Source organism: Myotis daubentonii, chromosome 8, assembly GCF_963259705.1.
Source record: "Myotis daubentonii chromosome 8, mMyoDau2.1, whole genome shotgun sequence".
Lineage (NCBI taxonomy): Eukaryota > Metazoa > Chordata > Mammalia > Chiroptera > Vespertilionidae > Myotis > Myotis daubentonii.
In genome coordinates, this window is record NC_081847.1 from 41,632,870 (window position 1) to 41,658,976 (window position 26,107).

Genomic DNA, 26,107 nt, shown 5'->3' on the forward strand with positions numbered 1-26,107 from the left:
GGTACAGTTATTTACGGATCTCATCATACGTGGGCGCTCTCTGTGCAATCATCCAGAAAAAATAGTATGCATTTGTCTTTAAGTTGTGTCAAAAAAAGAAAGACTAGAAAACACTGTCCGTCTTTTAGGGACTCCCACTTTAGTGACAGACGCAAACAGTAGTTACGGAACAGAGACGTTTGCAAAGGAAACGGGGGAAACGAATGAAATAGGAGGATGAGGCAGGGAAAACTTTCCAGATGTGACCCCTGAACTGAGTCTTTTATTTTTTAATTCTCATTCGAGGATTTTTTTTTCCATTGATTTTTTTTAGAGCGTGAAGGGGAGGGAGGAGGAGGGCAGAGAGAGAGAGAGAAACATCTATTGCTTGCCCCCTGCATGCGCCCCAACCGGGGCTGGGGGTGGAGCCTATGACAAAGGTACATGCTCTTGACCAGAAATCGAACCCACTACCCTTCAGCAGAGGGCCAACACTCTTAACTGCTGAGAAACCAGCCAGGGCTGAACTGAATCTTTTTTTATTATTATTTCTTTATTGATTAAGGTATTACATATGTGTCCTTATCCCCCTATTGTCCCCCCAACTCCCCCCTCCTCATGCCCTCACTCCCTTGTTGTCTGTGTGTTATAATGTACCCCACCAATCACAGAAGGACGCCTCAAGAAGTCGAATTAAAGAGTCACATTTATTGCAGTCCGAGACTATGAGGGGCCATTCCCCAAATCTCATAGCGATCAGATGGTCGTAACTTCAGGTTTATATAGGCAAAAATTACAAAGGTATTGATTAATCCCAGGGTTTGGAATGAGGAACCTGGTTCGCAAAAAAGCAGTTTACAGAAGCAGAATTAAGTATGTTAATTACAGTTTTGGGTCTCGGGGTCACTGAATTGACAGAAACACCTTATCTAGAGCCCTCAGGTCTTGAGACCACTGGGTTGCCAGGAACTCATTATCTAGAGCCATCAAGGTAATTTAGAGTAATTGTGCTGTCCTGGTCTTGGGACCACTGAGTCAATCAACTAGAATGCATTATCTGTGGCCACTAAAACAATTTAGGATAATTGTGCTGTCCTTCCCAGGTGAAGGAAAAATGTGCTTTCTAAGACCAGTATGACCACAATGGGATAGTCACGTTACAATCAATAAGGCATTCACTCGAATGGGATGACTTATACAATTTAGAAAATCAAAGTATCCTGTCCATTGTTAAACAAAGCAAATAGGTACCATACTTCATGTGTCCATTGGTTGGGCTTATATGCATGCATACAAGTCCTTTGGGTGATCTCTCCCCCTTACCCCCACCCTCCCCTACCTTCCCTCTGAGGTTTGACGGTCTGATGGATGCTTCTCTGTCTCTGGATCTGTTTTTGTTCATCAGTTTATGCTGTTTGTTATATTCCATAAATGAGTGAGATCTGAACTGAATCTTGATAAAAAAGAAAGAATAGCCAGACGGTGAGAGGTGAGGGGTATTCCAGGCAGAGGGACCAGCGGTGCAAATGCATGGGTTGAGAGGGCTGATGATAATAGTACCTAATATGTAACAACTTATGTGTCGGATACGATACAAACTCATTGTGTGTATTAGCTCATTTAAATCTTACAACCACCCTGTGAAGTGGGTTGTAGTATTCATCTTTAGACTAATTTTCCCAAGTTCACACACCTAGCAAGAAGTCAAGTTTGCATTCACGTTAAGGCTGTCTAACACTAGGGTGCTGAGTGACAAGTCGAATGATTTGCTTTTGGATTTAGCTGGGGAGATGAAATTGAAGAGGGAGGCAGTAGTCAGATCATAACTAGTTGAGAAATGTGTATCTTTACATGAATGTAATGAAGTAATCACTTCGTGGCAATTTTGTGATTACAAGTGTCTTTAGATAAAGCCTTGAGGCAGTTGTGAGGAGGATGGAAGGCAGTGAGACCAGTTTAGGAGGTTATTAAAGTAATCCAAGAACTTAGTTGAGAGCAGCTGCAGTGGAAATGTGGAGGTAATGATATATTTGAGAAACAATGAGAAGATAAGAGCCACCGGATTTGGTGACCAGTGTGGACCCAATTAGTGAGATGACAGAGGGAGGAATCTAGAATAATGCAAATATTTCAATCTGTGCTCTTTACTGAGTTAAGATGCCTGAGGATACCCAGATGAGGCATACAGTAGGTGGTAGGAAGGATGAGTCCGAAACTAAAGAAAAGGGAGTAGGTTACACTTACAGATTTGAGAGTCATTAGTTTGGGTGATAATTGAAGCCCAAGAAATATGAAAAGAGAAGGCTAAGCATGCTTCAGAAACAAAATAATTATCCCTAACTGAACCCAGCCAGAGCGGAGCCGTAGTAACTGCATTCCTTTCTCGAGATATCAGCACAGTTTAATGGCTTTAGAGCCAAATAGACAGAAGTTCCAATAACAAATCTCTGCTGCTTATTCTTTTGTGGTCATGAATAAGTCACTAACCTCTCAGAACCTCAGCTTTCTTGACTGTGAGAACAGGTTTTATAATATCTACTTTCTAGGATTGTGAGGATTAAGTATAATAGTATATGATAATATGTGAAATGAATGAGAAAATAAGGTACTCAGTAAAAGATGTTTAGAAGCAATGGCATATTAGCTAGCCTGCCTATCAGAATACTGATGCCTGAGTGGCTTACACAAAATAAATTTAATTCTCAGAATTCTTGAGACTAGAATTCCAAGAGCAAGGTACCTACCATGGTTGGTTTCTCCTGAGGCCGCTCTCCTTGTTTTGTAAATAGCCTCCTTCTTGCTGTGTCCTCACATGGACTTTTCTCTGTGCAAGCATGTGCACATACACACATGCAAGCACACATACTCTTGGGTCTCTTCCTCTTCTTGTAAGGACACCTGTCCTATTACATTAGGGCCCCACCCTACAACCTCATTTAATCTTAATTACCTCCTTAAAGAGGCCCCATCTCCAAATACAGTCACATTGGGAGTTAGGGCTTCAACCCATGAGTTTGTGTTTTTTTTTGGGGGGGGGGGGTGGCTCACAGCTCAGTACATAACAGGTGGATTATTATTATCCCCAATGGTCCTCCCAGTTTTGCCTTAAAAGCAAACAGAGCCAGGCAGTCATGGCTCAGTAGTTGAATGTTGACCTATGAACCAGGAGGTCACAATTCGATTCCCCGTCAGGGCATATAACCAGGTTGCGGGCTTGATTCCCAGTGTGGGGTGTGCAGGAGGCAGCTGACCAATGATTATCTCTCCCTTTCCCTTCCTCTCTGAAATCAATAAAAGTATATATTTAAAGCAAACAGAGTCTCTACTAAGACAGCTATAGTAAATATTAAGGGGTGATATGTGAAAGCAAGACCTTAGAAATCTATAGATTCCTGAGAGGCAAGATAGAGGCATTGTAAAAATTAGACCTGATAGGGGCATTTTGTTGTTTATTTTCCTTGTGTTCCTTCAACTTTCCTTTACCCTGCTCTTAGCTCTATAAAGCTGACCCATATAGACTACATCAATAGTATGCTTCGTTGGAGATTCTTTTTGGAGATTGAAGGGTAAACAAGAGTGAAATCCAGTTATTGATTCTGTCAGCACCCATCCTGCTGTGTTTCCACAGATTAATTGTGTCAAAGGCTCTTCATATCCTTTTGAATTCCTAGAACCACAATTTTCCCTTGTCCCTTCAACCCTGAAAATAGGAATCACTCCTGGCTGTTGGTAGTACATGTCACATAATCAACAAAAACACTGGCCACCGAAATCCCAAATCTAGGCCCTCTCATGGGAAGCAGAGATACCTGGAAGCCATAATTCGTAGATGGGCTTCCCATGCTTTATGGCAGGAACCACCTCCAGTCACCAACCAAGCTCTTACGGAGCTAGTAAGCTCAGGTATTATGAGCGCACCAGCAACACTCAGGGATTTCACTCTCCTAATGCAAATAGAGGTCTTCTGGTTTGAAAAGAATTATTATCTTTCTCCTCCCTAATGGTGTGGTGACCCAATACCCCTCCTTATAGTGAAACTTTCCTACTCACCACTCATTCTTGATGTTTTTGTCTTTAATTTCTCCTTAATGACACCATCCTGTTTTTTATTCTCCCAAAACCTGTCGATAGCTTTAATACTTTCCTTCCTAAATTCTCCTCAGTTACCCCCTTCTAATATGTCATCTTTTGTTGTGACCCCGACTGAAATAAAAAACAACTAAACACCAGGGAAATTGGAGCCTGGAAGATTAATAAAGCAAGCTGCAGGTAAATTTTTGAGAGTTGGCAGCATAAAAGTCATAGTTTTCTGCTGTGACTCCATGAGTTCATCAGGAATGACACAGAAAAGAAGGGGTTAGAACAGAAATTGAAGGACAAGCACAAGTGGGGAGTAAAATGAGAAAAGGGGGTTTGCAAGAGAGCAGAGAGGCAGGCGGAAGATCACAAAAGTCAGGGTCAAAGACCAAAAGGATGGAACCCGAGGGACATCTTTGATAGTAAGCGGTTCATTGGCTATCATCCAGAGAGCCAGTGCAGCTCAGTGAATTAAGATTGGAATCAGCTCACAAACCGTCCATGGCCTCTAGTGTGCCAGGCACTGTGCTAGATCCTCAGCAGTTAAACATGAGTCCTACACCGTCCTGGCCTTGATGAGTCACTCTTGTGAGAGATTCTCCCACAATTCAGAGATGCAGGCCAGGTGGCAGTTGTCCCGGTTCTACTGACGACAAGACTCCCTTTCAGAGAAGTGTGTAACTTAATTATGCAGCTGCTTAGCTCTGTCCAGGCTGCACTCAAAATTACATAGAAACAGACTTTACAAATGTGCCTGGATACTTTTAGCAGATTTTATTGCAGAGTGATGCTTTTTGGGTTATTTTTTTCCCTTCATCTACAGTTTCTAAATTTCTTCAGTAATTATAAATAGTATATATGATAATAATAATAAAGAAAGAAGGCACAGCTGGAAAATAAAGTCCTACTCAGGAATTCAACAAAGAAGATCCTTTCTTCTAATAGTAATAACTAAAAGTAATAATATTCATAGTTAATTGGTCTCCCTGTGTCATGTACCTAATGCTTAATTTTGTTAATTAAAATAAGCTTTTGGTAGATGGAATTTTTCCAAAAAGATGTTATTATTTTTCTCTAAATTTGTACAAGCCACCCTAAAAACTTCATTTCCTGGAATTTCCATGAAAATTTTAGGAAAAATATATAGACCCTAATACCTCTGCAAGGGTAACTTGTGATTGTTCTTAAGATGAATGGTACCCTCTCTCCCTCTCTGAGATTAACATTCGGAAATGCCAAATAGCTGTATATAAACTCTCCCCACTCTGTGCCACACTTGGCCATGGCAGGCATCACTATTAGAGGCCATGGTTTCCCAGAGTCTATCTAGATTCAGCCTGAGAATTCCATTCAGCAGCACCCACCACCAGTCAGCACTCAAGATGAGCCTATTTTCCACCCCACATTTTCCTCTATCACACCCTGAAATTCACAGTTCTCGGACTGTAGTGAGTTCATTAAAATGTGGGTTCTCAATTTCACACCCAGAGTTTTCAATTCAGTGAGCTGGAGGATGGCCCAGAAATCTGAAATTTTAACAAGCACCCAGTGTAGCTGATGCAAAGGGTCCATATTTTGAGAAACATCATTTGATGATACTTTGCCTACTATTATGTTACATTTACTATGCACTTAATATGTACAAGGTACTGTGATAATGCTTTGAAATGCCTCTATTAAGAGGGAGATAAGGCACTTCTACAAAGTTTACTATACAAGTTAAAATGTGGTAAGTGCCATAGCAGAATATAGATGGCATACCACAGTGGCTCAGAAAAAGGAGAGAAGTTTTCCAGCTGGAATGAGCAAAGAATGTTATTTGAAGGAACATGTTCCACTATTCAGGCCTAGATAAATATAGAAAGGAAATGGATAAACGTCTCCACTTCATAGCAATGACTCCTGACTTTCCTCTTAACTCATCAAGAATATAATTTGTTTCAGACTCATCCATTCTTACCAAGTTCAGCCAGTAACTAGAGGAAGGCTTTCTATCATGACTCGTAGCTGCCATGGGTTCACGTTGCTGATTTTACAAGTAGATATGTTAGAAATATGGGTTTATTCTCCCAGTTGTCATTTGCACATAGTAGGTACAAAATAAGTAATGGTTGAGTAAATGAATGGAAAGGAAGCATAATGGGTGTGAATCTCAGTACACAAAATCAGGTGTACAAGAAATACTATTTTGTGTTGTAAACAATTTCATTTTCAGTCTGAATCCCCACCCTCCTGCTACATCCACTTAAAACAAAATCTTAACCTTATCTCCTCTGTGTCTGCCTTAGAAACCGTATCAAATTTCTGGGTTTTGGGTAGGGTTGGGGCTTTGGAGTGCAAATCTCTGGGTGTCTCTGTCTACACACCCTCTTCAAGTGGAGCCCTCTCTGCCTCATATGACTACTTTAGGGAATGGGGCCCTTTGTTTAAGGTTGCCTGTGGACCATCTGCCTTGATGCACTAGTCTGCCATTTCTTCCTGGGTTTCTACTTCTCTCCACTTCAAGGGACCAAGACCTCAAGGCTCTACAAGGGAATCTATCTTTAGTGCAGGGAAACCCCTCTGACTGCATGTTCATAGGTATTTTGTCTACACTTATAATCCTCTTTCCTCAAGGAAGACACTAGAAACGGCAGCCAGAGCTGAGCCAGCCTACAGTTATGTTTCCTTTGGCTGCACCCTTGTGTGTATGTGTATGTGTGGTATATACACATACAAATAACTGCTGCTTACTAGGATGTTTTTACCTTATTTCTGAAGAAGTAGAGAACTTAGAATATTTTCTATTATACCAATTTAACTTTGCTTATCGACTGGGTAGTTTATTTCACATGATAATCTTTGCCTTACACTTAAAGTTTTCAGGGGAAAATGTGTAATATAAATATTAAATAGAAAATAAATCCTGCTTCATAATTTCCCAACCCTTTTTAGCAATATGCTGCTGGATTTGAAAACGGAATACCATTTCTCATAATTGTCTCTAGATGGCGCAATATCTTTTCAGTCAAAGGGGTGTGATTTTCCCTAAGATAACAAGTGCTTCTTTAAATAATGCCATTTAAAGTCACCAGATGGACCACTGTCCCACTGTAGTATATATTCTTTAGTTTTGGACAGTAGGCAGTATCTTGGAGTAGATGGTTTCCTAGGAAGTAGTATAGTGATCTGTAACTGTCCTGAATATTTTTTTTCTACTGGAAAAAACTGAAGAACCTTGCTGACAATTCTAAGCATCAGTTTTGGGAGTTCCCCAGAAATATTAAATAGCTTATTCTTTTGGAATAATATATCTAAGGTCAGAATTCATTAAGCTGCCTAGAGTCTCTATTAAGAAAACTAGATATTTAGACAAATATTTCCATCACCTCAGCCTCTGAAATTAAAATCCATATTTTAATTTTTTAAAGAGTCTATTGGGAGTTGGAATTAACCCTTTGGAAGGGAAAAACTACACATAAATATATATAACTATATTTTTGCTTGTAAAGAGAGTTCTCTCTTGCTTGTGGTACTGTAGTAGACATTGTCTGGCTTGAATGTACAGATAGGGAAGAAATGATAAGACTCTTAAGAGAGGCTTCCACTATATTCACAGCTTGCTCTCTCAGGCGTGTCCTCCAGCAGACACATACATATATCAGTCAATCCATTCTTTTTTAAATATTTTTAAAATTTATTTCAGAGAGGGAGAAGGAGATAGAAACAACAATTCATATGTAATACCCTTTGTAATACTTTAAGCAATACAAAAAATAAAAATAAAAATAATAAATTAAAAAAAAAAAAGAACAACAATGATTAGAATCATTGATCAGCTGCCTCCTGCACGCCCTCTATTGGGAGATCAAGCCCGCAACCTGGGTATGTGCCCTTAACCTGAATTGAACCAGAGACCCTTCAGTCCACAGGCCAACGCTCTTATCCACTGAGCCTAACAAGCTAGGGCAGTCAATCCATTCTTGAGTGCCAATATTTGCAGACTTTGAATACATCTGAGGACCAGGCACCGAAGACATTCAGAAAAATAAAATGTATGTTAGTGAATTCTTTACAAGGAAGTGGCTACGTATACAATGTTAAAAACAATGTTTTCCAAATGGTGATGGGGAAAAAAACAAGTTTAAAAACACACAGTGTTTTCCACCAAAACTCAGCATATTAAAATAAAACGAAAGGAGGAGGATCAGACCCACTGCAAGTGGCAGAAAGTGCCACCACACATCACTTCTCACACTGTGCTCACGGTAGATGTAACTGTCTTCTCGCCAGACTGTAAGCAACGTGCCCACAGAACCAGCTCTCTGCATTACCTGCATGCCCAGCTCAGTACAGTATCCAGCACTGGGTGCTGAATAAATGATGCTGTTCCACTTTGGACATCTGAAAGAAAGCACAGTGCTATTTCATGAAAAGGAAAGTAAAGTACTCATAGCCACTGTTTAATCTTTATTTTTTTTGAAATATTTTTTATTTGAAAAAATTTAAGTGGTTAGAAGAAGGAGGAGGAGAGGAGAAAGAAAAGGAGAAGATGGAGAAGAAGAGAAGGAAAAGGGAGAAGAAGGTGGTATAGTGAGAAGAAGGGTACGCCTTCTTGATAGTCATCGACTGGGGGTCTTTCCAAGAAGAGTGTGCTCTTAACTTTGTATTACTCAAGCATTTGCCAGAGGTTATGCCAAGAATAGGTAACCCCAGCTGGACAGCTGAGGCAACCTTGAAGAAGCTAATAGCAGGAGCAGTGCACAAACCACTCTCCATAGAGCTGGGAAGTGTTTTTTCCTGGAAGGGGAATCTGGGTAGTACACCTTTGTGTCTTCCACAGTCCACGATTTTTAGCACGTGGATCCTCTTCTTCACACAGGTGCAAAGAGTAACTCTTCCAGGGCGTTGGTGATCCTCTCATCCTGATAGGAAACAGAAGAGGGAGGTTAGTAGGACAAACTACAGCCCCTGGGGACAGGGCCACAAGTGACACTCATCACCTTCCTTACTGCCCTAACTTCCCCCTGCTGATCTTGGTAGCTTGGTGAGGGGCCCCTAAACACTCACTTAGGAGGAGCTTGAGCATCCCAATCTTATCACCTTCACTCCTCCCTAGAATATGGAGTAAATAGAGATACTTCTTTAAAAAGACGTTCTGTTACTTAGAAAGAAATGGTTTAATTCAGTGGAAGTCATGAGATAGGAAAAACAGAGAAGTCTCAAAACAGTAGACGTTCATGTCATGTGAAAGAGTGCAAAAGGAAGCCCTTAAGTAGTTTTAATCATTAAACCATTCTGCGTGAGTTTCTCAGTGCTATTGTGAAACCCTCAATCATGACATGACTTTTAGGGGAATGGGTCCACTAAGGAAAGAACAGAATTAGCCAAGTACTAGGCACTGTGGGGGAGCACCAAACAACACATTTACAAATGAGGAAAAAAATAACCACACAGGAAACAATCCAAAATGATGGTGATAATGTGGTCTCCGTGTAGAGCACTGGGCAGCGTGATAACCTCCCTTTTTTGAAATTTGTAAAATGGAGGAATAATTCTTGCCTTTTAGAGAACTAACTTGGAATTTAGGAAGTCCAGGAAGTGTTGGTGTGTCGTATAGGGTAATTGCTACTAAATTCTAAAGCCTTATCCCATGGGTTCCATTTTATGATTCTGTTCTGGTGACAACTACACATTTTATGGCTAAAACAACAGCAATGACAACTTATCACCTTGCCTCTCTGTCTTTCCCACCTAATTTTCATGATGCCTTTCTGCCAGATTAATATTTGTGACTGACACTCTCTCCTTGAGTGCAGGTGAAACCTGTGACTTGCTTTAAACCAATAACATATGGCAAAGGTGATGGGCTGTCACTCCCTTGACAAGTTTATTATCTATAGTTTTATCTCTAGCTATTTGTATTATTTATATTGATAGCTATGTGATTTCTGCTTTCCTGTGCTCAGCAGAGAAATTCCCTTTGCTAGCTCTGAAGAAGTGAGCTGCCATGTTGAGAGAGAACCTTTGGGAAGGCCCGTGTCGCACAGAACTGTGGGTAGCCTGCGGGACCTGAGGTCCAAGCTCTTCCTCACACAGCCACAGGAAATGAATGAGCCTCAGTGAGTTTGGAATCAGATTCTCCCCCAGTCAGCCTCCAGCTGAGAATGCAGTCTGGCTGACATCTCAGTGGTAGCCTATTGATCATGAGCAGAGAACTCAGTTAAGCTGTGCCTGAACTCCTTTCCCCTGGAAACTGTGAGGCAATAAGTGCATGCTGCTTTAAGATACCGAATTTGTGGTAATTTGTTATACAGCAGTATAAACAAATACAATACTGATAGGAAAAGCACCACTCTATGTATTGGTCAGAAGTCGTCAATGGCTTTTCATTGCCTTTGGAATAAAGTCTAAAAAAAGCTTACGAGGACATTCAAGACCTCTCATAATCTCACCTTATCCAGGGCAGTCTGATATGGACTGTATCGCCTGGCCAGCGTGGCTCAGTGGTTGAGCATTGACCTCCAAACCAGTAGGTCACTGTTTGATTCCCTGTCAGGGCACATACTCCGACTGTGGGCTCCATCCCCAGTGGGGGGGCATGCGGGAGGCAGCCAATCGATGATTCTCATCATTGATGTTTCTATCTCTCTTTCCTTCTCCCTTTTTTTCTGAAATCAATAAAAAGATTATTTTTTTAAAAAGACTGTATCAACCATTCATTCAACAAATATTTGGGAGGAAGGTAGACAACATAGTCAGTAATTAACATTTGTTTAATCTCCAGACACCCATGAGGTTATGATGCCTATTTTGTATATGGGGACATATGGGGGGGGGGGGGGGGGATGAAGAGAAGCCGCTTGTGCATCCCTTCTCTCTCCTCTGCGGGAATGTGGCGCAAGGTCAGACTTCCTCTAGTCAAGTAGTTGGGCTCTCCCCCTGGCCCTCTGTGTGAGCGACCGCTGAATTCGGGGGTAAAAGGAAAACAGTATCCAAGTGCCGGAGCAAACACTCGCCAGGCTCTTGGGCCGAGGCGCGGGGGCAGAAAAATAAACTTGCAACAGCCTGATCACGAGGAGCAAACACCGACACTTGGCATTTCACGCTTCCCTCCACCTTGGGCATTGGAGGCGAGAAGAGAGCCTAGACCAGACTTCCCATAACCAAAATGGCAGCCGTGCACTCCTTGCCCACACTCACCCCTTCCCCTCCGTTCCGCCTCCCGGCGTGTTTGCAGACGGCGTGCATTTCCCTCCCCCTCGTCTTCTTTTGCGACAGTTGCAGCAGAAGTCACAGCAGTGGAGGCCGGTGTCAGCTGATTCACCGCAGCGGCGGCGGCGGTAGCGACACCCTGCAGCCCCGGCGGGGAGGCGGCGGCTGGGCTGGGGGTTGCCGTCCCTTAGGTTTCCCCACCCACAGGCTTCTTAGAGACGCCCTGGCCTGGCGCTCCTTCGCCCAGGCATCTACGGGTGGTCAGACAGACAACACCAGGGCGTGAGATGAAGCTGTGACAGGTAGGGAGCCGGCTTTCGAGCCTCCCCATGGGGGATCTCCACGGCGGGCTGCACCCAAACGTGCAGATCGTGGGCTCCCGGGGTCGGGGGTGGCGGCGCCAGCTGTCAGCTCCGCTGCTGGGAGCTCGGTGCTGTGCTGCGCCCGAGGTGCAGGCCCACAACGGTGCGCCTTTGCCGGGTCGTGGGTCTAGCAGCTAGAGGGGGGCGGGGGTGTCTTTGGGGGCTCCCTGGACTGGTAAGTGACATTTGCTTCTGGTGACACTGGCTTTGGTCTTGAGATGGGACCCTCTGTTCTCAGTGGCAATCTAAACGGGGCGAGGTGCTTTGTGATGATGGGTGGGTGGCTATTGACAGTGTTTTCCGGCAACGTGTTTGTTTTGGGGGTGCCATGGTCTCCTTACCCGCAGGTACTCCTCCTTAGTTTGCCCTTGCCTAAGGTATCGAGGCGTCTGTTAGAGTCTCATCTGTGAGAGGCCACCTGCCCGCTCTCAACCCTTTCAGTGGTTCTCAACCTTCTGGCCCTTTAAATACAGTTCCTCATGTTGTGGTGACCCCCAACCATAAAATTATTTTCGTTGCTACTTCATAACTGTAATGTTGCTGCTGTTATGAATCGTCATGTAAATATCTGATATGCAGGATGGTCTTAGGCGACCCCTGTGAAAGGGTCGTTCGACCGCCAAAGGGGTCGCGACCCACAGGTTGAGAACCACTGCTAGGACTTGGTCTAAGAGGGTACCTGCTACTCCCTCTCACCAGTGGGACGCAGCGTTCTGAAGCGATGTGTTTGGAGTCAGCACTACCCTGCCTCTGATTCAAATATTGCGTTTTAAGTTTTGATTCACTTGCTATGTCAATTTCTCAAACGCTGGGCAGAATTTGCTGGTTACTTATAATTTGCAACAATAGTAGGAGTTACAGTTCCACCGCAGGCTGCGTTGGTATTGTTGATGCTGTTGATTTTAGGATTTAATGTGAGCTACAGCCTGCATTCACAGTACCATTTGCCAGGAATCAGGAAAGACAAGCTATGACTCTTTCTGATGTTAATTGCTTAGGATTTCATGGACAAGGTGGCAAGAATCACCAGCTGGATGAGAAATTGACTGAGTTTTTGTAATTTTGTTACATAGACAAACATTTTCTTACTTCACAACGTTTTATGTCTACTCTCCATTTGTGGATACCCACATTTACCTTCATTTTCCTACCACTATAGACAATACAATGATAAATATACTTTTAGACCTCTATGATGCTTTCTTTGAGGTTTATATCCAGGAATGTGATTTATGGATCCTGGGACATTTATGTACATATTTTATGGAAAGACTGCCAGACTGTGATCCAACAAGCTGCAATGGTCTGCACTCCTGCAGGCAGTTCAAGAGCTTCTATCTCTTTATAGCCCCATCAGACTAATAGATAACAAAGTAAAAACTCATTTAAAATTACATTTCACTATGCCTAATGAGATGGAACATTTCTTCATGTGCATTTTATCTTTTTGGGTTTTCCCTTGTATAAAATTGCCTGTCCATTCCTTTCCCCTTTTTTAATTTGAGGTTTCAGCTCTTGTTGATCTGAAGTTCCTTGTATTTCCTAGATACTGGTCCTTTAAATATTACAAGTACATCTGTTCCTATTCTGTCATTTGTCTATAACTTTTTTATGATGCCCTTTATTGAACAGAAATCTTTAATTATCATTAAAGAAAATTAACATATGGTTTTTGTTTTGGGGGGTTTGTTATCAGCCCTGGCCTGCAGACTGAAAAATCTTGGTCAAGGGCATGTACTTTGGTTGCAGGCTGGATCCTTAATCAATGTCTCTCTCTCACATCAATGTTTTTCTTTCTGTCTCTCCCACTCCCTTCCACTCTCTAAAAGTCAATGGAAAAATATCCTTGGATGAGGATTAACAACAACAAAAAAAGTCAGAAAATTACTCTTCTATTTTATGTATTAACTTCATAGTTTTCTTTTAAACTTACAGGTCTTCAAAACATCTAGAGTCTATATCTTTATAGTCATGCATGGTGAAGCAATGTTTCAGTTAGCGGACCATGCATATAATGATAGTCCCATAAGATTACAATGCAAGGGAGAAATTCCTATTGCCTAATGATGTCATCGGTAACACAATGTCCTAGGGCAAGGCATCACATAAATACTTCCCATGGTGTCATAGTTACTTTCAGGATTCAGTACAGTGACATGTTGTGTAGGTTTGTAGAGCTGTAAGGGAACAGAATTTCTCACCCCCAAATGTCTCTTTGACATAAGGATTATTTTAGGCCGGCTAGTTTTAAGAAACAACAGATAGGGGAGAAGTTCTGAAAACCAGGTAGAAGTTATTCTGAGACATTGACATCTGTAAGGGTTTCTCCCTTGCTGCAAGCTAGGCATGACCTTCCCTATAGAAACTCTTATCAATGCGGAAGACAGTGTTGTTAGACCTGGACCACAGCCTTAACCTTGTTTACTGTCATTTCCTTGTGACTTCTCATAACTGGCTCCCTGCCCTCGCTGTCTTTTCTGCTGAAGGTTTTGGGGAGTTACAGTTCATGAGTCTCTTTCATGTATACAGGAGGTATATTTATTACCAAACTTGTGTTTCTTTTTCTCCTGCTAATCTGTCTTTTAGTACAGGGATGTCTCAGCCAAGCGCTCTGAAGGATAGAGGGAAATTATTTTTCCTCCCCTGCAGAACAATAAACTGTACCATGCAGCCTCGGTGTGTAGTAGGCCATCCCATCTATCTATGCCTGTGTAAGTGCACTCTCTGATGTTCACACAGTGATGAAATCGCCTAAGGACTGTCAACCCATGGTCATTGCTGCCAAGGGGAGTCTCCAATGTGGGGTGTGGTGAAGAAGGAAACTTTATTCAGTGCGAACAGCTCAGGTTTGATACAGCACAGTTGTGGACCAGTTCAGTCCTGTTACAGCTCAAGTGAGAATCCTCAGGGCTGTGAGGCAGCCCCAGGGCAAGGCAGCTCTTTGGGAAGACTTTTTTGGTATCTCAGCTCCAGCTGGGAAACACAGCCTACAGCCTTCAGCTTCTGGAGCAGCGGTTCTCAACCTGTGGGTCTCGACCCTGTTGGGGGTCAAACGATCCTTTCACAGGGGTCGCCTAAGACCGTCGGAAAACACATATATAATTACATATTGTTTTTGTGATTAATCACTATGCTTTAATTATGTTCAATTTGTAACAATGAAATTGAGGGTTGCCACAACATGAGGAACTGTATTAAAGGGTTGCGGCATTAGGAAGGTTGAGAACCACTGCTCTGGAGGAAAGGAAAAGTGCCCTCCCCAAACCAGCGGGGAGCTGACTTACAGAGATAAGTCCCGCCCCTGGTCCCTGATGGTCTGTCCTCATGCAAAGATCAAAATTGGTAGTAGAAGTCTTGAAATCATCTTAGTGCTTGTAGAGTTAGGCCTGGAACTAGGTAGTGACTTTATTCCTGGGTTTATCTGTTACATTTATTTCTCTGTGACACTTGCTTTATTTGTTGGGACAGATAAACTTGATGATTAGAGTATGGGGTCAGTGAGGTTTGTAAGTTCGGTTCCCGTTTTGTGCATCTGATTGTAGCACTTTATAAAGAGTTAGTAATCTTACATACAGGGGTGGGCAAAAGTAGATTTACAGTTGCAATACAAATAATACAATAATTAATAAATACAAGAGTAAACTGTTTCACATACTCACAGCTGTAAACCTACTTTGCCCACCCTGTAATGCAGGGGTCCTCAAACTACGGCTCGCGGGCCACATGCAAATACAAATATTGTATTTGTTCCCGTTTTGTTTTTTTACTTCAAAATAAGATATGTGCAGTGTGCATAGGAATTTGTTCATAGTTTTTTTTTAAACTATAGTCCGGCCCTCCAACGGTCTGAGGGACAGTGAACTGGCCCCCTGTTTAAAAAATTTGAGGACCCCTGCTGTAATGCATGCTATTGATCATCAGCAGAACTCACTGAAGGTTTATGTGTGACTTAATGAAATCCTATCATCAATAAGCAGATACCTGTTTTTTAAAAATATATTTTTATTGACTTCAGAGAGGAAGAGAGAGGGAGAGAGAGCTAGGAACTTCAGTGATGAGAGAGAATCATTGATCGGCTGCCTCCTGCACACCCCACACTGGGGATAGAGCCCACAACCTGGGCATGTGCGCTGACCGGGAATTGAACTGTGACCTCCTGGTTTATAAGTTGATGTTCAACCACTGAGCCATGCAGTACATGTTGACATCTGTAGATGATATCTGAGACTTGGTGAGGTCATTAAGAAAGAGAGGGAGGGAGGAGGGTTGCCAGAGAAGAGAAGTCCAACATTTAAAGATAAAAAAACAAAACAACAACAAAAAGAACCAACAACCAACACAGAAAAGTGGTGACGAGACTAAAGCCAGAGAGATAGCAGGAAAGTGTGAAGACATGGAGGCCAAGCGGAGAAGTGTTTTGAGAAAGATGACGTATGAACTATGCCAAATGCTGCTGGTAGGTCTAGAAAGACGTGGATTAGGATTTGACATTGGCGTTACTAGTGGGGATGTTTTTGGTGACCTTGTCAGCAGCAGTTTCTAATGGGCAGAACATTTTCCTTTAGGTTATTTATGAGGGGGAGGGGAATGCTGCAAACGAAGATACTCTGACTTGGAAAGAGGTTATGCATTTCCTCAAGATTTACAGCTAATCATGGGAAGGCATTATTGTCTCTGCTTCTGGGCAGTGTAATTTGTGAACAAGGAGAAACTTCAGTGCTCACTTTAGAATTTTGATGGCCTTGTGAAGGGAAGAAGTAGGAATGATGGACATGCAGTGAGGATAGCGGTGGGTGGGGGCATAAAGTTGAAGCTGCTCTCCCTGAAATGTAGGGCCTTAGTGGGCATAGTTTGCTTTTAGCTTAGTAATTCTTATTTATTTATTTTTACATGTGTCTCCTTTCCACCCCCCCCCCCCCCTTGACCCCTTCCAGCCCGCCCATGCCCTCTGCCCAGGCCCTCACCGCCCCATTGTCTGTGTCCATAGGCTATGCATATATGCATACATATCAGTACAAGGTTAAAGGGTGATTCTTGAAATTGAGGCAGGTTGGTGATAAGAAGAGTTCAGACATCCTAATGGCAGATGCAGGAATTTTAAACATGATTCATTTTGCCTCAAAATCTATGAATCTTTTAAAAATCTCTGATTTATTTTTGACCAGATAGCTCTTCAGTGCTTCAAAACCTGACTTCCATGTGCTCAGGGCTGGCTTAGCAATAAGAAATAATCGTAGTCTTCTGTTGCCATCTGCTCATTCCACATGTCCTTTAGAAACAAGACTGGAATTTCCTTTTACAAAATTAGTCCTAACATGTCAGGTTCATTGGGAGTAGATTTCTTGCCACCTAAATAAGAAAGTATAATCTTGTCAAGTTAGTGACAAGTTTCATGTTCATAAGGTTGTGTCCCTCACAACTCTTTAATTCCAGAAACCCTTGTTTTTAGGAAGCACCTCAGTAATTTCTTTAGGACATTTTATGACCTAGTTGTGTCATTGCATTCTAATAAAGAGTTTTCATGATCTGATTCCATTTTCTCCAAGTCTTCAATAAAATGGTAGCAAGAGCACCAGCTAGCCCTGCTGGCATGGCTCAGTGGTTGAGTGTTGACCTATGAACCAGGATGTTGCAGGTCCAATTCCCAGTCAGGGCACATGCCTGGGATGTGGGCTCCATCCCCAGTAGGGAGCGTGCAGTACGCAGCCGATTGATGGTTATCTCTCATCATTGATGCTTTTCTCTCTCTCCCTTCCATAAAAATATGTTTTTTAAAAAAGCACAAGCTCAAAGAAAATTTGTTATCTTAATGATCATTTCCTTCATCACATCATACTGTGAATTTGACTTGAACACTCTTTTTTTTTAAATATAAGTACATTTGTATTGATTTCAGAGAGGAAGGGAGAGGGAGAGAGAGAGAGAAACATCAATGATGAGAGAGAATCATTGATCAGCTGCCTCCTGCAAGCCCCTACTGGGGATGGAGCCCGCAATGTGGGCATGTGCCCTTGACTGGAATCGAACCCGGGACCCTTCAGTTTGCAGGCCCACGCTCTCTCCACTGAGCCAAACCAGCTAGGGCTTGAACACACTCTTTTGACAAATGATGTTGCAATGTTCTCTGAGAGTTTGAATAAACGTTTAAAATAGTTTTTTTTTCTTCTTTCATTGCAGCTACAGCAAGTATATTTAGCTGTGTAGTGTGTAGTCCCTGCTTCTCATATTCCCTGTTGGTAGACGGGTAGTGTAGGTTCACTCTTCTTCTTCTTTTTTTTTTTTAAAATATATTTTATTGATTTTTTACAGAGAGGAAGGGAGAGAGATAGAGTTAGAAACATCGATCAGCTGTCTTCTGCACACCCCCTACTGGTGATGTGCTCGCAACCAAGGTACATGCCCTTGACCAGAATCGAACTTGTGGCCCTTTAGTCCGCAGGCCGATGCTCTATCCACCGAGCCAAATCGGCTAGCGCGGTCCACTCTTCTTCATGTGTGGCCATTATCATGAGGGAGAATTTGAATTTGTTTTTGTCTGTTAGTCTCAGGAGGCTTGCCTAGGACACAGAAAATACACAGACCAAGACGATATTGACTCTCCTTTGAAAATGCCTGTGTTCTGGGATAGAAATGCATCTTGCTTTTGCATTTGAGAGTTAGAAAAGCAATATAGAGAAATTAACATTGATCCGATGCTAGATTTTTCAAATGTCATCTTAACTGTTTTATAACTTTTAAAAATTGCATAGGATACTGTTATGCCCAGATTTCAAGATCCCCAAAGAACCACCAGGGAGCGCGGAGTCCTAGGCAAAAGCATAGAGCCTTTATTCAAGCCCGGGCTTGGTCCCTCTGCCTCCTTTACCGGCACAGCGGCAGGATGCGAGAGAGCCCTGAGTCCCAAGAGAACAAAGAATTTATAGGGCTTGGGGTGGGGGTGGGGGGATGGGGGGTGGAGGCACACTCAGACTACTGATTTGGCTGATTCCAGTTGTTTGAGTGAGGGCCGGAGGCTAGTGACGCAAGGGCAGGGTGCAGGTAGGGTCTGGTTACACAGAGACAGGGGGGTGGTCAGCATACTTTTGGCCTTGGGTTTGTTTTCCTTGCATTCCCATTGGCTGAGATAAGGGCAGGCTGAGTAACTGATACATTCTGTGGCTTTTTCTTGGAAGAGGAGTTAGGGACACAGCTATCAGTCCCGTTCTGTCCTTTCAATACCAGTATCACATGGGATAGTGCAGAACAGGGTAGGCTTATCAGAGTATCACTCCATAGGTTGGTGATAGTTTTACAGGGGAACAAACAGTGATGGTGGAATAGCTGGTAGTCATGACCTTAAGCAAGTGGTGTAGGACCATGTGACATTCGCATGCCTGCTGTGGTGGTGCAGTGTGATGTGTGCATCATCTATGAAATATTCTTGCCAAAAATGTTTCACCCAAACCTATTGATGCCTTTAGATCCTACTTCCACTATAGATATGTATAGATACATATATAGCCTCCCCCCTTTTAAAAATATATTTTTATTGGTTTTTAGAGAGAGAGTGGGGAAAGGAGAGGGAGGGAGGAAGGGAGAAATAGAGAGAGAGAAACATCGATGTGAGAGATCAGCTGCCTCCCTTATGCACCCCAACAGGTGATGGAACCCTAACCTGGGTATGTGCCCTGACTGGGAATCAAACCAGCAACCATTCAGTACACAGGATGACTCTCAACCAACTTAGTCCCACCATCCAGGTTCTTCCCCACCTTTTCCACCCAAAATGGGAATGTATTTTACACACTGTACTGCATCTTTCTCTCCCACTATGTATTTTGGAGATCATTTCGTATCTTACAGAGCAGTTTTCCGTTGTAAGGCTCTGTCATAATTTATTTTACCAATCCCTGATTGATGGACATGAAAGTTCTTTTCATGTACCTTTTAACAATTAGGGAAATTTTCAAACATGTAAAAATATGTAGTGAATATTCTTGTACTAAAAAAGCTTTATCATTTATTTTTACAGTTTGGATTCCCTGGTGAGCAGACTGTGAGATGGAGATTAGTACTCAGGTTTATTGGGTTGTGCTCTTAATATCAAGACCAGGGAAAGGAAGGAAAGGAGGCAGGTTTGGCTTGAAAGAGAAGGTGAGCTGTGATGTCTCAGTGTATTTCAGTGGGCTCTGGGGGCAGTTCCTAGATGGAATGAATGACCCTTCCGGAGCTATCCTGAAGTGATATGAGGGGGCCTAGCTTTTATACCCCCCGAATTGACCAGGTGTTGGGTATGGGCTTTCCCACTGGAAGGTAGCAAGGGCTTGGGTAAGGCACCTCCCTTTGCCTGGGGCAGTCCTTCGTGTCTATCACACTTATCCTGCTTCACCTTCATCCCTTCCAAAACCTCTTACCCCCATTTCCCTCTGCCCTCCTCCAAGTGCCACTGAGCCCAGGCAGCGTATCATTTTATCCAGAAATACTACACTTCTACTTTCCTTTGAGTAATGTGTGTTAGTAAAATCTTGATCAGCCAGATCGACTAGGGAATAAAGTTTTCTGGTAAAAGGAATTTGTGGCAAATGAAGATAATATAGAATAGTGACAAATATTTATTCATTGGGAATCAGGAGGTCTGCATATGCCTCTCAGCTCTGAGATCAGTTTACAGTGTGATCTTGAGAGAGTTGCTAATGGATCTGAATAGCCACCAAAATAAATATCTATAAGATGATAATGAGATATACGCTCTCCGTTACTAGGTTAGGAGGTGGTATTATTTTTTGTCAATTACAAAAGCCTTTCTTTTAACACAGCTGCTTAAATGTAAAAAGAGAAGCAAAACAGCAGGAGGTAGACCCATATTTCACCAACGTTTGCAATGACTTGGCTTACTGATATAGGCAAAGGATGATTGAATTTTTGCCGTTCATGGGGAGCACCTTTTGTTGAATTCTCTGGTGCCATTTTATGAAAATACTAGGGGCCCGGTGCACGAAATTCGTGCACTGGGTGTGTGTGTGGGCGGGGGCGGGGGAGTGTCCCTCAGCCCAGCCTGCCCCCTCTCACATACTGGGACCCCCATCACCCTCCAATCGTAGGATCGGCCCCTTGCCCAGGCCTGACGCCTCTGACAGAGGTGTCAGGCCTGGGCAGGAGACCCTCATTTCCCCCCATCACTGGTTCTGCCCCCAGCCCAGGCCTGATGCCTCAGCCAGAGGCATAGACCCCCATCACCCTCCGATCACCAATCACCGGATCGGCCCCTTGACCAGGCCTGAGGCCTCCGGCAGAGGTGTCAGGCCTGGGCAGGGGACCCCCAGCTCCCCGCGGTTGCAGGCTCCGCCCCTGCCCAGGCCTAACGCCTCTGGCCTAGGCGTCCGGCCTGGGCAGCGGGGACCCGCAGCTGCAGCGGCCCCGCGATCGTGGGCTCCGCTTTAGGCCCAGGCAAGGGACTTCTGGCTCCCGGGACTGCCAGCTTCGACCGTGCCCAGCTCCCATCGCTGGCTCCACCCCTACTTCCTGCTATCACTGGCCAGGGTGGAAAAGGCACCTGATTCTCCGATCATCGCTGGGGGGCAGGGCAAAGGCGGCCCCAGGGCCGCCTTTGCCCTGCCCCCCAGCTCTTAGCTCCCCCCTGGGTTTCTGATCACTGTCAGTGGCAGGGGGCTTCTTCCTGCTTTCCCTTTTGCCTCCCTGCATTGTGCCTACATATGCAAATTAACCGCCATCTTGTTGGCAGTTAACTGCCAATCTTATTTGGCAGTTAATTTGCATATAGCCCTGATTAGCCAATGAAAAGGGTATCGTCGTACGCCAATTACCATTTTTCTCTTTTATTAGATAGGATGTCCTGAGTTGTCACCCCTATGAGACTAGATCATGCCTCTGTTCTTCTTTTGACTCATTTATGTTCTCACTTTCCTTCCTCCTTCCCCTCATGCTTGCTTCCTCTCTCTCTTCTTATTACTCTGGGTAGTAATAGTCAGATTGGAAACACTTGACCAGTTTCTCACTGCTGTCAGGTTGAACTCCAAATTCTTTAGGATGGCTTACCAAGTTCTTTGCAGTTGGTGCATGCTGACCTGTGGGTTCCTGTCTTGTCATTCTGCCTTTTCCCCCAAATGCCCGCCCTACTAGTTTCATTGTGCAGAAAGAACTGATGTGTCTTACCTCTGGGACCTAGAACATGTGATTCCATGTGCCCCTTCCTTGGTTAGTTCCTACTCATTCTCACACACCATTTCTTCCAAGACTCCTTTCTGGACCCATTGGAGTCAGGTTAGGATGTTCATCTTTTCTGGCTTTACCTATAACTTGATCGTCTTGAGATTTCTCCTGTATCACACTCTGTGGTAATTGTTTGCATGTGTATAAGCCAGCCCTGGGCAAACTACGGCCCGCGGGCAGGATCCGGCCTGTTTGAAATGAATAAAACTAAAAAAAAAAAGACCGTACCCTTTTATGTAATGATGTTTACTTTGAATTTATATTAGTTCACACAAACACTCCATCCATGCTTTTGTTCCGGCCCTCTGGTCCAGTTTAAGAACCCATTGTGGCCCTTGAGTCAGAAAGTTTGCCCACCCCTGGTATAAGCTCTACTGGATGGTTGAATTGTGTTTGTTTTATCTATCATTGTAATACCATGGCATAGGCACAAAATGGACACTTGGAAAATCTCCAAAATGTATAGTGATGATTGTTATTATGAAATCAGAATTTAATTTGAAAGCTATCTTAGTATTGGGAAGAGAGTTTGTAGTGTAATTTTTGATAAAGTGATGCAGAACTGAATGGTCATATATGGAGATAATAGAATTGTCTTTGACAAACATACACAGTGGTGCTTTTCTATTGTGGCAGAAAGTCAATGAAAGATATTAACTAGTTGAAAAGTCCAACTTTATTAAATATTAAGTTGCAATGCTGAGAGAAACTAGTAGATATGGAAGCAGAATGTGAAGTAGCAAGATCTATGTGTTTTTAAAATTAATATTTACTGAGTGTCTGCCATGTGCTGGGTATTTTACTAGCTGCTTTACATGTTTGGTTTCTTTTCATCTTTATGACAGCTTTCTGAAAGGGTGTTATTGTCCATCTTTTACAGATGGGGACGCTGAGACCCAGAGGGATAACTTTTTCAAGATTGCACAGAAGGGCCAGGACTTGAGTGCAGTTCTTCTGATTGTGAGTTCAGTGTTCTTTCAATTGTTACTTTAAAAAAATACATTTTTATTGATTTCAGAAAGGAAGGGAGAGGGAGAGAGAGAAAGAAACATCAATGATGAGAGAGAATCATTGATTGGCTGCTTCCTGCATGCCCCACATGGAGGATTGAGCCCGCAACCTGGGCATGTGCCCTGACCAGGAATTGAACTGTGACCTTCTGGTTCATAGGTGGACGCTCAACCACTGAACCACGTCAGCCGAGCTCAATTGTTACTTTAATTGTTGTTGACTGAAGTGAAAAAGCCAAACATGCTACTTTGGCCTTAAATCCCTTTAAGACATGTCCTTGGATTTAGAATGCACTTTTGCCCTGGTGATATTTCATCAAATCTTGAGGAGCCAGGGCTCTCCAAACTGATCTATGAATTTGATGCAGCTCCAGTTGTAATCGCAGCAGGATTTTCTGCAGAAATTTACAGGCTGACTTCAAAATTTGTACAGAAATTAAGATGACCTAGGATATCGAAGGAATCTTGAAAATAAGAACTAGCATATTGCCACCTGGAAGAAAATGTCACTGTATTCCTTTGGGTGTAAATTTCTTTAATTCTCTTATAGGCTAGGCAAGGCTAGCTGTTATATACTGGACTTGTATAAAATTTAATTATACACACATTATATTGTGCATATCAACCATCTAAGTCAAATTCATCTTTCACATGTGGGCTGACCATGGATATACTTTATTAATTAATTAATTAATTTATTTAAAAAATATATTTATTGATTTTTTACAGTGAGGAAGGGAGAGGGATAGAGAATTAGAAACATCGATGAGAGAAACATCGATCAGCTGCCTCCTGCACACTCTCTACTGGGGATATACCCACAACCAAGGTACATGCCCTTGACCGGAATCGAACCTGAGACCCTTCAGTACGCAGGCCGACGCTCTACCCACTGAGCCAAACCGGTTAGGGCGTGGATACACTTTAATTACCTTCAGCCAGAGTGAAGGGGCCTGGGCACAGGAGGATGGTGGTATTTGTTTCCCTGTCCTCTCCTCACCCCCAGCCAAGCTCCCCTTCTTACTTGTAGGGGCCTTAGGCTTTTTCCTTTACTGTAATTTCTTATTATTCTTCTTACCACTTCATTTAGGCCACAGATATTTTTCTTGCAAACTTTGGGTGTGTAATGTGTTTGAACATGCAGTTAGGAATATTGTACATTTATATGTAACAAAACTCAAACACCATGACCTTAAACAAGTAGGAAGTTTATTTGTCCTGTTAACAAAACATCTAGGGTCAGAGGAGTTTTTATGAAGGCCAAGCTCTCCTATTTTTAAAAAATATATATTTTATTGATTTTTTACAGAGAGGGAGGGAGAGTGATAGAGAGCTAGAAACATCGATGAGAGAGAAACATTGATCAGCTGCCTCCTGCACATCCCCTATGGGGATGTGCCCGCAACCAAGGTACATGCCCCGACAGGAATCGAACCTGGGACCCTTCAGTCTGCAGGCCGATGCTCTATCCACTGAGCCAAACTGGTCAGGGCAAAGCTCTCCTATTTTTGAACTCATGCAGCATCTTAGCAAGGACACATCCTTTTCCGAGGAGAGATGGCAGAGCCAGTGCCCAAATGTTCTCGACAGTTTTCTCTGCCTTCAACAGCATTCTCCAAAACCCATTCCCCACAGCCTGCCCCCAACTTGGATTTAATATCCTGTTGTCTAGGAGGTTTTAATATCAAGTTCTGAGACCTAGGAGCACAAATCCATTTCTCCACGTGAGTCCCGAGAACAAGACTCTCTGTTCCCCTCACTGGCCAGGACCTGAAGCCTATTCTCCTCTGTCTTCCAATCCCATCTTCCAGGCCCTTTGGATTCATTATTATTTATTTAGAAGTTGTTAGTTTCTTCTGTATTTCACTGAAATTACCCTCATCCCAGCAGTCAGACATCAATATCAGCTACTGATTGTGATTTCTACTGCAGCTTCATTTCAGGTATCCTTTATGGTTATTTCTCTCTCAAATGTCTCACCTAACAGACACTTTCTATGTAGAGATCTTATTAAAGTATACCAGCCAAGAAACAGCCTTGTGCATAGGACAGGATTAGTTTTTGCAATCTAATTTCTTTGGAAATACAGCAGTGAATTTTGGATTCTGGTCCCCCTTCTTCCCTCTCCCTTCCCCCCACACACAACGTAAGGTGGTAACTCCTTACCTTGGTTGTACAGGACTTTTTACCTTAATCCTCAGATAAGCAGTTAACTGTGATTCCTTGGAAAAGATATAGTTAAGTTCTTTACATTAGTTCCTTAGGGGGATTGCTTTTTGATAATTAAGTAATTTTAGGTTATGTTCTTTTAAAAGGATATATTCCTGTTATGGGTTGAATTGTTTTCCCCTAAAATCCACATGTTCTTTTGTTTTGTTTGTTTTTTTAAATATATTTTTATTGATTTTGGAGAGGAAGAGAGCAATAGAAACATCAATGACGAAGAGAGAATCACTGATCGGCTGCCTCCTGCACGCCCCCTACTAGGGATCGGGCATATGCCCTTGACCAGAATTGAACTCAGGACCCTTCAGTCCCCAGGCCAGTGCTCTATCCAGTGAGCCAAACTGGCCAGGGCAGAATCTACATGTTGAAGTCCTATCCTCCAGTACCTCAGAATGTGACCTTTATAGTGATAATCAAGTTTAAATGAGGTCATCAGGTGGGTCCTAATTCAATATGATTGATATCCTTATTTAAAAAGGGGGGAATTTGGAGACATGAACACAGGGCGAATGCCAAATGAGCATGAAGGTGGCCTTTTATAAGTCAAGGAGAGAGACCTGGAACAGATCCTCCATTCACAGCCCTCAGATGAAACCAGCCCTACCTACACCTTGAGTTTGGACTTCTAGCCTCAAGATCTGAGAGACAATAAATTCTGTTGTTTAAGCCACTCAGTTTGTGGTCACATCAGTTCTAGGAAACTAATCCAATCCCATATGAAGTTTCTTAATTGCCCGAATGAGATCTTTTGGATTCTGGTTAACTCTTAGTTCTTGATTTTATGTTTTTCCCCCCTAAATCTTTGTAATTATTTTAGCTTCTGGAAAAGCTTAGTTAGAGATTGATGTGTATTTTAATGACGTAAGCTATACCTTTATCATGTTATGGATGATTATTTTCACTGTTTTAAGGACCATGCAATGCATTCTTCGCCCGGGTCTTCTTGAGTTGCTTTGTCACTTGAATACCAGAATGTCCTTTCCTGTTGCATCAGAGCAGGCACATCTCTCTTAGCACACACATTCCTTAGTTCTGAATCTGTGTATTTGC

At 42.9% G+C, this 26,107-nt stretch overlaps 1 protein-coding gene across 6 annotated transcripts in view; it reads left to right on the forward strand.

Annotated features, from left to right (window-relative positions):
• Positions 1-11,365: 11,365 nt before the first annotated feature.
• The window catches only part of WDR7 (WD repeat domain 7), a 291,854-nt gene continuing 277,112 nt past the window's right edge, over positions 11,366-26,107 (forward strand). Inside the window, exons 1-3 of one of the 6 annotated variants that reach the window (XM_059706176.1) lie at positions 11,366-11,552; positions 22,702-22,781; positions 24,643-24,774. The gene's annotated coding sequence lies outside the window, so the exon portion shown is untranslated. Of the gene's footprint in view, positions 11,553-16,047; positions 16,069-22,701; positions 22,782-24,642; positions 24,775-26,107 lie in introns of those variants that run through there. The other 5 variants (XM_059706178.1, XM_059706174.1, XM_059706180.1 and 2 more) reach the window with 5 other exon arrangements.